The 19143-nt window shown below is 22.6% G+C and overlaps 1 protein-coding gene across 2 annotated transcripts in view; it reads left to right on the forward strand.

The window, feature by feature from the left end:
- LOC114119635 (acid sphingomyelinase-like phosphodiesterase 3a) overlaps nt 1–19143 on the forward strand; it is a 209323-nt gene that overhangs the window by 63006 nt on the left and 127174 nt on the right. Inside the window, exon 3 of one of the 2 annotated variants that reach the window (XM_050198775.1) lies at nt 4390–4435. The exons of the other annotated variant lie outside the window; for it this stretch is intronic. The gene's annotated coding sequence lies outside the window, so the exon portion shown is untranslated. The remainder of the gene's footprint in view (nt 1–4389; nt 4436–19143) is intronic. 2 annotated transcript variants of the gene reach the window in all.

Consider the following 19143-nt stretch of genomic DNA (forward strand, 5'->3'; position numbering starts at 1 on the left):
ATTAGAAGAATACAAATATTGATCAAAATATTTCTATCTATCAATTTTTAATTGATTTTTTTTTTTTTTTTTGGTTCATTATAGAAGTCATTTTTTCGATATTTATAAAAGCTTTCCTAGTAGTAAAGAAACACTGTATACAAGTTTTAAAGAATTGAAATATTAAAATCAGTATTAAACAAACCTTATGCAAACTTCTATCAGAACAATTTTTTCGAAGCCTTTGTATACAAATTAAGTGAATGTTAAACCTCTTAATAATAACGTGTATTATAATTTTATTATTTATAAAATTTAATTAGTAGATTTATCATCAACACACATACGCACTTAATATTCATATTATATATACAGGATTATATTGGTCAATTATTCAATTAACTGTTTTATATTTATTTTGTCTCATAATGTTATTTCAACCAAATTTCAAAAAGATTTAATTTATTGTCTAGTAAGTTATCCAAACCATAATTTTAATTTTGGGAAAAATAACCAGTATTTTAATTGCATTAAAAATGCACAAATAGTTATAATATATAATACATATATAAATTTATAATAGTTATAGTTATACGCATATAAATTATTTTCTATATTTATTACACGTTTTATAATTTTATAGCAATGGCTATATTTGTACATAGATAATTTGAATAAAAAAAAAACAATTATTATGTTTTTTCGGTCGGTAAATTATATTTGAAAATTAATTCAATATTTTTGTTTAAAATAAACTGTGTCTATACATATAAACATTTTTTTTTTTTTTATTGTGTCATATTACTCATATAAATATGCGTATCTATTAATATTAGACATATTGAAATAAAATAAATATATGTATGGAAAATAATGATTTTATTATTTATTCAATTACAAAAATAATTATTATTTATACAATACTTATTTCCCCAATCGTTAACGTTTAATGGCCATTTATAATATTAAGCAAATAGCAACTACGTGCCTAATTCTTCAAATGGTTACGAAGTTTTGAGGAGGGTATATTCCCATTGGAAAAGCCACTGTGCAAATATACCTGAACCTACGATCCCTGTGGTGTCGTATCAACAAAATCTGTTTAGCAGTTATTCACAGTAACATACTCGACGGTCGGAATACGAATAAGCTTTAGCACATATGGATAAATATAAATGATACAGGTATGCGTGTAATTTTGAGTGTGTGAGTGTGTAATTTTAATCCTTTTTGATATTGACTCATAAATATAATATAATATTAAAAAAATGTAATATTATTCTTATAAGTCAAAAATCAATTATAGACAAATAATTCGTAGCATATTATACAATTTTTAATTGTGACGTTTAAATAAAGTCACAAATGAAGTTTAAATATAATATTATTCATTTTATAAAATAGTTGAATGCAATTAAATTAAATGTGGATAATGGATATTATATATTATTTTATACATTTACTATAATATATATTTTAATTTTAGTTATCTGCTTATTTAAATAACTTTGAATATGTGTGTAAATATAAATGTTCTTATATTGTTTGATAAAAGATTTTAATTTTAAGATTTAGTTAACTATTATTGGTTGCATCAGAATACATGCACAACGCAAATTACGATAAGTTTATTTATTCAAAAAAGAAATACAATACATTTTTGTATTTTTTTTTTTTATTATTATTATTATTATTTAATACTAACTTGGATAACACGAGCAAAACGTTTGACATAATACATTATTTAACTAACAATTTAATGATAATATTGTATTCAATTAAAATTACTTAAATAAATATAATTAATATATATTATACAAATAATTGATAAGTGAGTTGAAATGCTTTTTTGGTACGAATGGTTGGTGGTCAATTTCAACACATAGCGTAAAAGGTGGACCGTAACAATTGGCTTTGACCTTCACGTACAAGACAGAAGTATAAAAAAATACACGTAATTTAGTTACTTTGCCCTTTAAAAATAAATATAAAAAGGTTGGAAACGACGAATGAGGGGAATAATGTTAAAATTGTTTAGATTTTCCCTTAGGAAAACAGAAGTTTAAGAAAAATCGATTTTCAGGAAAAGAATTGTGTTCCAGGTACGTCCATCCGTACGTTGATGGAAAACAAGAGTAAAGGTACTATATGGAGAAAACCCAAGAGAGCTTATACTTATTAGTACAAAAGGAATAGTTTTCCATTTTGTATATCTCATTTTGTACGTGCCATAGGAAACTAACCAGCATTTACGCGTCCAGTACTCTTTACATTATTTTTCATATAATGGTAATTTATTTTCATTTTAAATAACCAGCCCCATCCGCTTGGCATGTATTTTTTAATACACAACGTTGAAAAATTTATAAAACTAATGAATTAAGTATTTTATTAATTTTGAGTTTGAGAAAATATACAGTAAACGTTATTATTCTATCACTACACTCTGTGAACGTTATATTGATGTCACGGAACTATTATACATGTTCAGTAGATTTATATTTATTAATAATATGTACTTAATCTGTTTATCGTGGAAAATAATTATATTATGGCTATTTATCAAGGGGTTAAAGAGAACATTTGGGTTCATAGTTGAGCTCATTAGACATCTCTCTGCCAACGACCAAAACTTGTGTAGTATGGGATTTTCCAATCCATGTCGTTATACCCCGGGAATTAGCTTATAAATCGAGAAATACAGTGTCCAAGACAGTAATCACAGATTTAAGGGTCTTTAAATTTCAACTTGCGAGCAATATAATCATTGTATAAACTGATAATGTGTACTACTACAAAGATTTAAAATTCGTATATTATTATGTATGTTGCTTGCAACTCAAAAGTGGTTTGGTCATTAAGGATTTAGTAACTAATATAGTTGAAAACTAAAGATGGTACCCATATTTTTTTACAAACAGTATTGAGTATACTTGTATTGTAAATTGTATGGTTGCCGATGACTATTTATTTAATTTTAAAATAATTTTTTACAGTTAGTTCATTATTTTAGTGAGACATAATAGTTTTATTTTGTTCAATAAATTTAGATTTGTTTTAAAATAATAGAACAAATTTAATTTGTTTGTATCTGTGTCATCTGTAATTAAAAATTTGGAATAATTAATATTTCTACTATATAAACTATATGTATTTGTTTTATATTTTTTAACAATAATATCGGTATTTAATTTTGTTTGCATGCTTTTTTTCTATTGCCAATTTAGTGAATTTTCACACAGTAAATTATAAAAGAAATAGTTCAAGAGTATTCCATATTACCAATAATAAACTTAAGCGCATAGCTTTATATAAAATACATAAATTCTGAGATAACGCTGAGTATACTAAAATTTAATGAAAAACTTCTTTCAGTCATTCAATTGTTAAGAAAGTTCAATAGGGTAAGTGACATAAAGTTTCTTGAATTTCATTCTATCTTCATGTGTAACAGTTATTATTAAGCAAAATGAGAGTAACTTTTAAGTTTGTGTAAACTTAATGATACATTTTAAAATAAAACCTTCACATTTACCATCAATATTTCAAATCATAGTATTTGATTAATATAACTTTAATTTCGTATTGTCTGTGTACCTATTTTACAAAAACAAAAAAAAAAATTTAAAAAAAACGTTCACAAAATGTATCCATTCATACTATTTGCTATTTTAGTTTTATGGCTTATTTTATATTTAAATGTCATGAATCATGTCATGAAAACATTTTTAAGCAATATAAAAAAAACTACAATTATTTTTTTTAATAGCATCGGTAATTTATTTATTTATTTTGAATATTTTTCACTAATGACAATTTATTTACATTACCTAAATAATATTAAACAAATATTAAAATAAGAAAATGTGATATGATTAAAAATGTGATTATAATAAGGAAAAAATAAATCCATTAAAGACACACCTAAGGTGAATTTTAGAAAACTATTAGGAAATACACCGTTTATTTTCAAGGCGTCTTGGAGAGTAAAGTTATCTGAATTTATCTTGATGTATTACGTAAAACTATTTATAAGATAAATTGTGTAATTGATAAACAATTTATTAGTTTTTAAAATAAATGAGGCAAGTTCATTTAATTTTTAAATAAAGTTATTTATGATGTGAGTTTTATTAGTAGTATTCCATTATTTCAATTAACTTCATTCGAATGTAAATGCTGTATGTTTTAGTAATAAGAGCAATGTATAAGATCAACGTTGTAAAGTGAAATAGAAATTTAATTTTTTAATAAGTGTATAATTTTCATTTTGTTTTTAAATGGAATTCGAAACGGATTAAAGGTCCAAACATACGAAATCACAAGATTTTTTTTTGAAATTAAGCCATTACCAATACTTTTAATGTATACATTTTTTTTTAATTTATAAATTGTATTTTATCATTACAGATACTAATCAATTCCAGTAAATCAAAAATTAAGTCAAATATCCAACGTAAGTATTAACAAATATTTTTAAAAATTGTATAAAAAGTTAATTAAAAAAAAAAAAAAAACATACTAAAAATAAACATTCAAACTATACAGTGAATACTATAGTATAAATATTATACGGATTAAAATATTCGATATTGTAAAATTAGTACACAATTTGCATTTATACATACATAGATTTAAGTACACACACACACACACATATATATATATATATATATAAGATATATCTCGATTACGTGTATCACTTTGTATCACTTTATATTTAAGATTATACTAAATGTCTTTATAAATTATAACAATGAATAATATTATATATTTTTTAAAATCTTCACATACGAATTGTATTATATATGTACGTGCATCGTTATTTGTTATTTATGCACGCATTTTAGTGTATTGTGCTTACCTACTTACACTATAGTTACATTGAAATATTTAATTGTTTTTGTAAATCATCAACCATACATAGATAGCAAGATACGATTACAATTAATGAAATTACTCAACATTTATGTTATTTTAAGGCTAATTAGATTTTATTTTTTAATTTTATTTAAATTATTTTTTTTAATTATAATACTATGGTAAATTATTTAATTATTTTAGTTTTTTACAATTTTATGGCCATTCATAATTGATACAGAAAAGGTTTCAAACCAAATACTTATTTTTTTCAAAATCAATTTATTTGATTAGGTACACTGAAAATCCAATTACATTTTGTTTACCGATTCAATTTAGAAAGGATTATCGAAGACATAATCAAATTTTGAATATAAAAAACTTGTATTTTTTCATTACTAACACGAGTTTTTCTTCCTGTCAAAATATTAGATGTGCGATTTGAATATAAATTAAATAGATATGAAACAATAATATATTTAGCCCTTAATAAGCTACAAAAGTTCAGTACACCTATTGAAGCCAACTATGTAATAAAAAAAAAGTGTATTTTCCTTAATATGTTGGGTAGGATACCGTTTTATATAGGCACCAGAAACTGATATGTAAAGTACGTGGACCGTATTCAAAATTCAAATGCTCGTGGGTAGGTATTTGCTTGGTTTTGTTTACTTTGGTGCCATGATATTGTATTGTTTATACAGATTCAAAAGTTATTTTTTATCCTTTAAAAGTAACATTAAACGAATTTTAATAAACTATAATATAATTAATAATGACATACATATAGTAGTATGATTCTGTGCAATGTGCATAATATGCAATATCGATATTGTGTATAAAATATATTTTATTTTAAAAGATATTTTAGGAAGTAAATTATCAGTATTTAAAAATGTCAATGCATTTTATAAGATATTAAAAGAAATGAAAGCAGTGGAAAATAACTTTTTAGACATCTAAAATATGATATTTTCATGTGATGAAATAATGGAACATTTTTAAGCATTCGTTGAATTGTACTTATAATAGTTTTACCTATGTAAATATAAAAAGTGTAACCATTTATTGAACAACAGTGAAATGAAATAAGTGAGCAAATTGCTATGAGAATAAATGTTGATAACTACAATATTATTGTATATGCCGGTAGATTTAATAGTCTATGATAAAAATATTGTTCAGATATTTTAGATGGTAAAAACTTTCTGTTCTTATTTAAAACATATTAAAAATAAAATATAGGAAATAGATATGTAGAATTAAATGTTTATGAGAACCTGTTATATAATATCCACCTGAGAAATTGTAACCTTATTTTAGATTCACTGACACTCGTTGAATCGAGAATGTCATTAATAAACGAAAATTTCAAAACGTTTTTGTTTTCATTATATTTATAATTTAATTAATTAAAGGAGATGGTAAAGTCGTTTACATTATCTAATAAGATAAAAGTATTTGGCTTTAAAAACGAAGTACTTCAAGTTTATTTATGGAGTGAGATAAATATTTTAAATTATTAATATGGTTGTAAGAGCAAGTACATGTTAAAAATCAAATAATAATATACTAAAATCTTTATGAAAATAAAATAAAATTACAGGATGATCTCATCTACATAAATAATAATTATAGTTATTGTAATATATTTTGATATTATAAAATAAAAGAGCTATTATAAATAGAAAGTTGAATTATAAAAATTATTATTTAATTTATAGTATCTTATGATCATACTTTGCGTTATTATACAAAGACATTTTCCCGTTCATTCACTTTTGAAAGTTTTAAATTCATATTTTGAAACGTATAATTTGGTCGTATTAGTATAATTATTTTATATTTATCTATTTGTTTGTATATTAAAATGTATTTCAGAAATTATCTTATTTCCATATTTGAAATTCCATAATTACCTCATATAATTAGAAATCATAACTTTAAAATCCAGAACTGTATGTAGATGTAAGGTTTATTTGATAACATTATAATTATAATTTTTGTTATAGTATACACACCAATGTTTTCAGCAGGACCATATAATAGTTGAGGACTTTTACAAAAAAGCACCGAATACTTTTAAACATTTTCCAGGTGTACGTGGTTTTAAGTTAGTAATAAAGTTTTTAGTAGAAACGAAGTATAAAAATAAACAGATGTGCATTATGGTAGTAATTTTTGGAGTATTTTATTTTCTTAACTTGCGCTTTTAAAACTGGTTAAATAAGTAAAAAAAAAGATACTTCGGACCAAATACGATTGAGCGTACTGGCTACTATTATTTAACTTTCACTAAACTGTCTCATGCTTAAGTTATTTAAAATACAATGGACGATTGTATTGTTCACTTTTTAGTTAAAAAAAAAATCGATTACGATTTATTAAAAACACATATCCTTTATTTTTTTTTAAAAGTTTTTAGAAATTTTTAAGATTATCATCTTTGAAAATACATGTATTCATTGCACCGAATATTAAGTTTTCAAATAAATATAATAGTATACTTAATTATGAACGTATTATATTTAAGTTAAATAAATTACATTTTAAAAACAATTATTTTGACGGTCCATCGTAAAACTAGAGAAGTTACTGAATAACCTTTAAAAATGCCATGAAAATATCTTTAAAAAGATCACCTATAAAATTAAAAATGTCAAACATTGTAAAATAAAAGTTTTAAAATTGAATTTGCTGTAACATAGTTTTAACCACGTTTTAAAATAAATTAAAAAAAAAAAAAATAACTTTTCTGTAAATTCACATTAATATATTTTATAACTATATTGTCTGGAAAAATTATTTGTTATTTGTATACATGTATAAATTATATTTAATTATAAATAATAATTATTCTTTTAATTATTATTATGTATTGATATACTATTATTTTTGGATGTATAGTCTCGTATGAAGTCGTTCATCTTGTTCAATTAGTTTGGAAGCATATAACAACACTTATACAAACATATACAGACAAACAGATATTATATTATCCTTGTGTCCAGTATACATGATTGGATCCTCCCACCAAACATGGGGACAAGTCGTAAACATTTGTGGTCGAGAAAATCGTAAACCGTTCAGTTAATTAACACAAATTTTGGACCAGGTGAATGTTGTCCCGCCTTTGTAGACCTAAACTTGGGCGTATAGGAATGCGAGCCAAGCAGTTTGTAGAGAGACTGGTACCGTATACGGTGGGCTGAAATGGTGAACGGATCATTACAGCGGTTCAAAGGCACATAGAAATTGTGCTTATCGATTCAAGTAGTTAACTTACAATCTTCTCATAGACATTTTTCGTAGACATTTTTTCGGTATACGTATTAACTAACTCAGTATAGATTTATTTCTACATATAATTTAAATAGTATGTAAATTATTATATTGCAATTTGTTCGTATATAATTAAATTAAAAAAAAATCATCACATATCATGTAAATATTATTTTGTATTGTCGTTATTTACACACTTAGACCTAAACTCAACATTTAACAATATACAAATCAAAACGAATATTTCTCATTTATATGCAAAGACATAGTTATACATGATATATATATATATATATAACAAAAAAATGATATTTTTAGTTAAGCTTAATTTATAAAAACAATATAAAGTTAGAAATATTGAACTTTTATTATATTTATAAAAACAATTAAAGTTTTTAATTTACAGTATTTAACGTCTACGTGTCATTCAATATTAAACAAACATATTATAGTTTGCTACCTTTGTGTGTTTAAAATTTAAAGGCGCGTATCAGTGATTATTAAATGGGCAAAGAGATTAACAGTATCTTGTCTTGTGGATGCTCGTTTAAACTTTAAACGCTTATAGGTAGATCATAAACTATTTATTTAAAATAAGATGTAAATAACTACACTATAAAATATTTCAACATATTTATATTATTTTTTTTTTTCAAATGATTGTGTTACCTGTTTAACAATTAATATTTATTTTCTGGTGTTTATACATAATAAGTGTGTTTAAAAAATTAAATCATATGAAGATATCCAAGTTAATTATTTTAAAAATTTCAAAAAGAAAATTGTTAAAAAACATAAGAAAAAATAAATATATTATTAATTATACTATTAATATAATTTAATACATATTATTATTCGAATATTAATCACAAATCAGTTTTTTTTTTTTTATATATATATATATTATAAATATTTTTAATAAATACATTTTACAAGTTGATATCACAAAGTAAATTTAAGTATTCTCTGACTTTTTCAAACGTCGTTAACTCATTATTTATTACCTATACTAGAATTCAAATAACGTAATCTTATTTAAATAAAATCCAATATTGAACCATACTAAAATAAAAAAAAAATAATAAGAAATTTAAAATTATACATAACAAATATGTAATCATTCATGAAATCATTTTTTTATTTAGATCAGGACAAAATATTAATTTGCTATTAAACTTTTTTTAGTATTGACACATTCAGTTTTATAATATATAAATAAAATGAAATATTATTTTTTTAGTGTTTTTATGATAAATGTAAATAAATACATAATATTTAAATTATATTTTATGTAATAAATATTAATGATATGTAATGCATAATTTAATTTATTTATTATAACTTTATTGAATTATCCACTGCGTAAATATATTTTTTTTAATTTTTTGTCTGTTTTAATCGTTAAGAATTTATAATATACAGATATACCGAATTACAATTTTAGTATACATTTTAACAATTTCTCTTTCATTTTAAGAAATTACATTTTTTTTATACTTGTTGAGGCTTAATTTCTAATAAATTATAATCATTGCTATAACAGCAACATATTTATTTTATTAGTTTTTTTTATACTTGACCCCAAAATATACATATAATATAATATGTATATAAATTAATATTAATTAGCTTGAAAAGTTACAAATATTACGAAATGCCTATTTATAATTAACTATTTATTATCTTTTTATTAATACCTTTTATAATATATATATTTTTTTACGATTTTATTTATTTTTCAATCGTGATATTTTTATCGATGTTTTCTTTTTACATGTACCAATCATAGTGTTTATGAAAATTATAATAAAACATCAATAAATTAATGCAAGAGATAAAACATAATAATATTTAAGAGAAATATTATAAGAGTAATTGATAAACTAGAAATGAATATAATAGTAAAACAAACTATTTTATTAAATTATCTAAATTTAAATACATTACATAAATTATTTCAAATACGATAACTCCTTATTTTTTTTAAAAAATAACAAATAATTACTATTACTATAATAATCAGTTATTTACTGAGGAGATACTATTATAGAGATATTATTTATAACTCAAAGAGTTTAATATTCATTACAATATGTTTATAAGAGTAGGCGTGTAATAAATTTTCTGGGTCAACGATTAAAATAATATTGCTAAAACATTAATTAAAAGTTTGGTATATTATTAGTTTTAATATTATAATTAAGTTAAGATGTAAATTTTTAACTTACTGTTTCAATAATTTTTATATACTAAATTTTTATTTCTATGAATGAATTTATAAAATATCTAAGAATAAAACTTCATTCAAATGTATTATAATGGTTCAATCTTGTAACACTTAGATTTTATACTTAAATTAACATACTAAAATCTATATTAAAATATACATGATTACTTTGGAAATATTCTACTAATTTGTATTATATTAAATTTATTCTAATTTATACATGAACGAGTTATTCATTATTAATCCAGTTTTAAATCTTTATAAAAATTATATTTTATGTTAAATACCGAACAGCGTTATTATATTTTGAGAATTCAATTGTAGTTTTGTTTTGGATACTCTATAACCTATATTTTAGAAAGTGTACGTATTCATAGATTAATAATAATATTAATTTCTAAATTTCACATTTCAAGAAAGCCCAATCGTTTATCGATTGATATGTTTGGATTAAAGATTGAGCTTTTGTAGAGTTATATTACATATACGATCCAAGCAAAATCACATTAGGATTTTGCTTCCAATAATATTTCTATCTGATTTAATCCATTTGGATGGTTCTACCCATACATCATGGGTCATAAAATTCGAAGGTTCTATCTATACTACCAGGTAAGCTAATGTTTCAATGATAGGATTATCGTTTTTCTAAAAGGAGAATAAAATCAAGTGTTTAGATATAATTCTTAATGAAAGGTTCGGATAGGTAATATTGATATATTATATTATATAAGACTTATTGTCGGTAAAATATAAATGTCATTACTTTTTTGAAAAGGTATTCATTTTTTTTTTTTTTTTAATTATTTATGATTTAAATCCATATTCTTTCAGTCTATCCATGTAATGTGATGTTATATAATATTATATTATGTAATATTATATTCGAACTTTCCTAGAATCTTTATGTACTTATATACAGACATTTATTTTATAAGAGCTTAAAGTTTTAATATTTATTGAATAATTTTGACAATTTGTGATTTTATTTAAATTAGTTAATATTCTTTAAAATGTAACAGTAATAATATATTATGATTTAAGCATTATTATTATGGAGTGAACGGGTATCATAACACTGAACAAATAGTTTGCATTTGTAAACAATTATTACATTTTCAATCATTACTTCACCATAAAAATATTGTGTTTCTCTTAAGCTTAGCATACATTGCGTTTAGAATGTAAGATTAACGTAGATAAAATATTTTTCAATTATTTATACTTAAGTGTCTTAGCGTGAAATCAAAATATTTTCTAAATAGTTTTTCAAAAGATAAAAACTATGTCAACCACAATTTTATCTTGTGTACTATATGTAAATAATACGATTAGATATTGGCTAATATCAAATGCTAATGATTAAACAAAAATTCATACAAGTATGATTAAATGTGTTATATATATAAGCCAAAAATTATACAGTATTTTAATGAAAATGTTACTAGTACTTTATAAATTACTTACATTGTTCATCTTAAGGTTATAAAACTGTTATTATAACATCATTAAAAAAAGTTTCGTAACAAAGTTTGGTTTTGTTAAGTAATAGGTATGTAAATATATAAAAAGTTAAAATATTTTCTTTCCCTTATATTTCTGAAATATATTATAGTTTTTTACTTTAATATAATTGTATAATCACTATATGGTATTTATTATTAGGTAGGTAATTACCTACATGCAATTTTATTTTTTCACTGATTCCAGTGTTTTATCTTTACGTCCAAAAATTTTTTTTAGATTATTATAGTTTTTAAATCAGTTCCTAAATTTATATAATATATATATACAACTATTTTCCCGTCAGCGAACATTTCCTATGAAATAAAAACAGTATTACTACCCTTCCTAACCTTACCCGAAGCAGTGTGCTGCAAATAATTTATGATTCTCCACCCTTGGTACACAACGTTTCGTCTACCCTCTTAATTATATTTGATTACAAGAAATATAATTGAATGAATATGAATACAATGACCACGCTTTAGATATTTGGTTTTAACTCAGTGATCATATTTTAGTAAACGATTATATTACGCTTTTGAAATATAATTTTAACTTTCATGTGTATTTACAATTTGTTATATTTTGATATTATATTACTCTTAAATTGGGCATTAGTTGTTTTGAAGCAGAAAACTTAAGATTATAAAAAAGCGTTAAAAATATTTCAACATTTAAACGTAACATTACTTGTATTTAATTGAAAATTATATAGCACAATTACAAAATAAAACAATTTTAGTCAGTTATGTGTATATTATTTTTAATAAAATTATGTATTATAGCTTATAATATATTTGTACCTCATTTTAGATATCATGTAATTTAATCTATCAAATTTTAGTTCAGTTTCAATCCTATATACTGTATAGATTATAAGTCAAAACCACAATTTCATCAAGCATCCAGGTGAATTCTAAGTCATTAAATTTGAAAACTGACTTGAAACTTTAGACAAGTGAAGTTCAGGTTGTTGTTATGTGACTGAAACATTACATATAACTATGCATTGTTATGAGCTGTAAAACATATGATGTAACTTTGAATTTAACATATACGTTATAACACAAAATATAAATAAATGAAATAATGTATCTATGAACTTAATTATAAAAATATGTTGTTAATAAAATTAATTTTTTGTTAGTGACTTTGTTATTTAACAATATTGACTAGTAATTACCTATTTATTAAGAAATAATAGTTTATTAAAATACAAATTATTATGATTAATAAATTTTTTTATATAACTCAAAACACAAAAGGAAACAAGATTTATTCCATATTTGATCTTGCTAAGTTTATATTGGTTCTATAAAAACGTATGGTTGAATAACTCTGAAATAAAAATGTTTTTATTTGAAAAATAATTATTTACTATTAAATTTTATCCAACTATAATGTTTTTCATTTCCTATTTTATCAATAATTATTATAAAATATAATCAGTGTTATATAATATGTAAATTACCACACATTCTTATTTCACTCTAAGTTATAGATTGTACATCACTTAAAAAAGGTAGTCAATTTGGTAACGCTCTGTTTTAATGCCACTTTTAATGTAGATGTGTTAAATTTGAATGCAATGATAGATATACGAAAAATGATTTGTGGTGAAAAAGTTAGTTTATGTTTTACTGAAGGGCAGAATAACCCAAAATTAAATCGTGTACAGAAAAAGCCACGACTAGTCATTTTTAACTATAATATTAATATCTATCTAACCTTATTTTAATTATATTATAAAAAACACTGGATACCAGTATCAATGGAGCTATGATAATATTATCTCGAATTATCTTCGAGTATAATTGTTGTAACAAACACACCATACGAATAATACTTTAAAATCTAAATTGTATACTATAACTATGTAGTAAAAAATCTAATTATCTAACAAATTCAATTCGAATAATATTTATTTTTTCAATTTTTTGTGGGTATTAATTATTAATAACTACTTTCTTTTAAACTTTTATATTTTATTATGCACGTATAACTTCAATATTAACATTTAATATACTATCATACTTTTTTTAATACCTACTTATTATAAACGGTATTTATTTATTTATTTTTAATAACTTACGGTCTTTATTCATATTATGCAACGAACATGTCTCATACATTATTCAACAGTTTGTAGTCATATTATGTTCCCTCTGTTAAACAAGAAGTGTGAATTTTCAGTTTGAGTTAATCGTACGCTTATATCTTCTAGAATACGATGATTACCCTCTTAGTTCTATTTTCTAGGCACAACATTAGTTACCCATTATAGTTCATACATATTATTTTTAAATTTCTAATTATGACTTTTAAGAGCTAGGATTACAATTATCATTATTTTAAATAATAACTGTGTGATTAAAATATTAAATCAGCGTTACCAGATTTTGATATTATAAAAACATAACCTAAAAGTAAAAAAAAAACATTATACAATTTCAGTACAAGGTAATCAGCATCCCATTATTCAGTAACTTGCAATATATAATAATATTAAAAGCAACAGTTTTTGTTTTTATAAAAGATGCGTAATTTAATTTGAAATGTGTAAATAGTGTAATTATTGGTGGATGTTATCTTAAAATCGTGATTTTAATTTTTAAATCAAGCTCCCGTAATATTATCTTAAGACTTCTTTCAATTATTGTGGTTTTTGTATAAATGAATAATTTGCATAACTCATCATTGTTCTGTACTATACGGCAAGCTACATACACAATTATAAATAACAACCAACGTGATTACTGATTACAGACTACTGTTCCAATATGAGCTCATATTATTATATATATGGAATGTAGACAATGGTAAAGTGTAGAGCATTATCTAATACCTTATGCCAAACATTTCCTTATTGTTTTCGCATAATCCTGGGGAACTCGTAGACACGTTGGTTGTTTATTGTTACAGTTCAGCGGTACACTCGTGATGTGAATACATGACCTGTCATCAAATGAAATAATGTACCGTTCTAATAGTTGATATTGTTTTGTATCTTGCCGATACCAGGTATTATATTATCATAATGAGCATTAGGAATTAAGTGGAAAACCACAATATATAGAACACTTTATCCAAATCTATTATTCATAATATATGCTTGTAACTACCAAAAGTAAATGTGAAACGGTGAAGTATATTATTCACACGCGAAGAATAATAGGAATAATTAAATATGTTGAAATAATACAATACGTATTCCCTAAAATGTTTGAATATCAACCCACTGCATTTATTTTGCCAAAATTATTGAAATTCTCAAATTATTTTTTTAGATAATACTGTACACAATCGCAATGTAATATAAAAAATATTATATTACAATCTTATTATTTAAGGTTTCTTATTCTCATACAAATATAAATCGAAAAACGAAAAAATACTTTTTAATATTCGTATACTATTCATATCACAGGTGTAGTGATAATATATTCACAAAAATAATAATGTGAAATGACGCAATTATTCTAAAACCTGATTGCACAAGAAAATACTCTATATTTAAAGATAACAATCAAAAAACACTCACTGGAAAATACCACGATGTACCCAAAAATCACGTCAATAAATTTAATGTCTTCCAAGAAGAAAATGCAATCGTTTCAGTTTGCGTGATGTACCTTAAAATAAAACCCGTTCAGTTGTTGATTTTGGTAACAGTTACGAGTGTCCTGTAAAAGCCATATTAAATTTAAAAAAATAATTTAATCCTAATCTTTGTTTTGGTGAATTATAGGATAATGATTTTTTTTTAATTGTTACATTATTTTTGGATCAAAATTTTTTTTAATCATAACAGTAGCACAGCGAAGTATTGAACTGGACTGGCTGTATTTTGCGGATTAATGTCGATACAATTTTATGGTGATGGGCTAGATAAACGATACTAAATGTATCGAATATAAAATTAATGTATGGAAATAATTAATATAAAACAAAAACTTAAGATTAGTATACTGTGATGATTAATATTATACCTCTAATACGTATTTTAATTTTGAGTACGAAACTTATATATTATTTACCAGCGTTTAAATATCTTTCAAATTTATACGTTATATGTTATTTTACCTTAAATTATAATATGGTATACAGTTATCATATTACATAATATATTGTCTACCATTAACTTTTTTTTGAAATCAATATAATATTATTACATTTAAAATCAACAAATTAACACAATAATTATCTATACATCATTAGAATATAGTATTCATCAAAGAAATACACAACTTTTTTGACGCTAAAAAATATAGTAGGCCATATTTAAAAGCTTTATCAAACCAAAAAACATTAAAATAACTAGAAAAATCTCAAGTTCACAATATACGTCTTTCATCGTCAGATAATATATATAACAAACATTATATACGGTTAGTTTAAGAAAGAAATAATTCTAAGGGCTCAACACGTTAACTTTTTGGTTTGTTTACAAAACAAAACATATTATCACAGAATATATTCAGTGATAATCCCTTATATAATTTTTGCCGTCAGAGTTTCCATTCTGGTTTAATCTATGCCATGATTAGATCCGCTTCCAAAAAAAAAAAAAAAAGAAATATTATAACATAAATCGCATGTAGTCTAACTGATCCATCGAAACGTTGCCTACGATAAAAAAAATTCCAGTAAAACACCCTATGTCCCTATAATATATTTACAATATTAATATTAATGTTTAATGTTACCGGCGTAATATTAATTGGTAGATACACGATACTCTTGTAAACAATAATTAAACTTTAAATACACCGTAATTTTAATATTGAGAATATTTTCACAAATTGAAGTTTGATTTTATCGCAACAACAAATATCATCTTCTACTGTTTCTTATTTTTAATTATCTAGATAATCTTTTTCATATCTAATAACATTAAATAATAAATACATTAAATAAATTGTATACATTATACATTAAATTATTATAAAATCATCATTATATTTTTAAATTAAAAATATGCTTTATTTGAAACATTTTAGTGCAATTTTCACGTATTATTTATTGGAATATTTTATTTAAATTAACTTACTGATTATTACGTACAAAAGAAATGTACAATATAAATTTTAATCACGAAAACAAACTGTATTTACCTACTTATCTTTATATATTTATTATAATATTATCTAGCTTGAATGATGCATAGTTACTTTTTACAAAAATACTTATATAAAGGAGCTAAATAATACACTATACGAGTACACTGAGTACAGTTATAATACATTAAACACATTACTCTTTATATTCTCTAATGATGTATTTATTCAAACACTGATTGATGAACATTTCTTCTCTTTTATTTTTTAAAATTATAACCATTTTTTTCTGTAAATTGTTAATCAGATGTTTTTTTTTTTTTTTTTTTTAATCTAAATCGTCTAAATCGCAATGAACAAGTCTGACGAGGTAAAAATAAATAAAATATTTTAAGGACACGGATTATTTTTACAATTTATTAAGTGTATCCTATGGTGATAATATTTTTTTTTTTTAACAAGAACCATCTTTTTTTATTGTTAGTTATTAATCAGTTGATTTTTAAAAATATTAACGTATTTAAAATTAAAATGAGTACTTTCTAAATAAATCATTTATCTTCATGTAATAATAATCCTTTAAAATTAAGATTATAATATCTTTATTTATAAATATATAAATTAATATACATTTTGATGAGATAGATATAAAATTAGAAACTAGCATATTATCTCTTGAAATGTTCCTTTTGAGTGTTAGCAGCTAGTTTTCACCTATATAGTGTGTGTATAAAAATAAGTTATAGTTATTTTACTACAAGACACTCTTTGAGTATGAATAAAAACTCAAAAAAGCTGAATTTGTAGACATTTATTATCGAAGAAAAATATGGGTGATTTTGTTTTTTCAAATCACTATATGTTATTAACTATACTGTAGATATATGACTAATAGCTATTCTATAACAAAATGTATATCGTACAACTACAACGGTTTAATAGGTAATATATTTTAGGTTCAGTTATTATGTTGTATTTGATAGTCTATTTTTCTTAAAAAGTAAAATAAAATACTATTGATTTTCCTTCGATTTCCACAATGGTTGCATTAATTTAAAGCTTGTAAACTATGTCTTATGTCTTTAAAATTGTAAAATATGTAAACGATACTTTCATTAATAAGTAAGTAATACTTGTTCCTCCAAAGTATTATAGTATGTGGATATCGCGTATCATATTTTATATATTCGCTTTTTTGTGTATTTTCTTTTAAACTTACCTTATCTTTTTAATATACCACATTTATTCCGGACGAATACATTTTATAGAACTGGGTGCAAGATAATAACAACTATTCAAGTGTCACGATATTTCTTTGTTAAGACAAAAAAAGAAGAAAAAAAAACTGTACAAAAACGTTTAAGTATTTTATTCTAAACGTATCTTAACTGCGATGTTACAAGGTAGGACATCCATCAACCGGAACTCAAGTTGAATGAATAAAAAACCAAAATAAAATATACATATATATACATTATAGATATAAATAATACACATTATAATAGTATTATTTTTTGGAAATAAAGGAATAAGTCTGTCGTATATTCAGGAATTATATTTTTTTCTTTTATCTAAATCTGTATTTATAAGGATAGGTCAAGTCCACTGAATAAAACTGGTATGTAGATTGATTCCCAATATAACACAATGAGATATTCATAGATTCGTTACTAGATTAAAATTATGGTTAATATTTCATCAAATATTGTCAACCAAAGTGTAAAAAGTATAATATAAAATAGTCTTACGATTAAATAATACATGGCTAAATTATTACTGTTATATGTATTTTTTTTCCGTTTTTCTGTAGGAAAATTGGAAATAAAAATGATAATTATATTTTTTTCCTTGCAATTCTCTTTTACATAATATTCGATAATATTTAACATTGATTTTTATCTTTAAAATATTTATAAATGTTTATATATCTTAAATTGTTGACAAAATAATTTTTTATATCTGTTTGTATTTTTTGAAATTATTTTGATTACGACATAAAAACATTTAAATTTATACTAGATCACTCTCTAAAATATTTATGTTCATTATTGTTTATAACATTCAAAACAATAAGAAATTACATAATAAATTATATAAGTGGCATATGACGTTAAATATATTATAATAGGTTAAATTTATATTTTTATAAAATGTGATATCGAACAATATAAAAATCTAAAATCAATTCAAATATTTTATAATTGTTTAATTTATGAAAACTCATTACATAAG

This window comes from Aphis gossypii, chromosome 1, assembly GCF_020184175.1.
Source record: "Aphis gossypii isolate Hap1 chromosome 1, ASM2018417v2, whole genome shotgun sequence".
In the NCBI taxonomy this organism is placed as follows: Eukaryota; Metazoa; Arthropoda; class Insecta; order Hemiptera; family Aphididae; genus Aphis; species Aphis gossypii.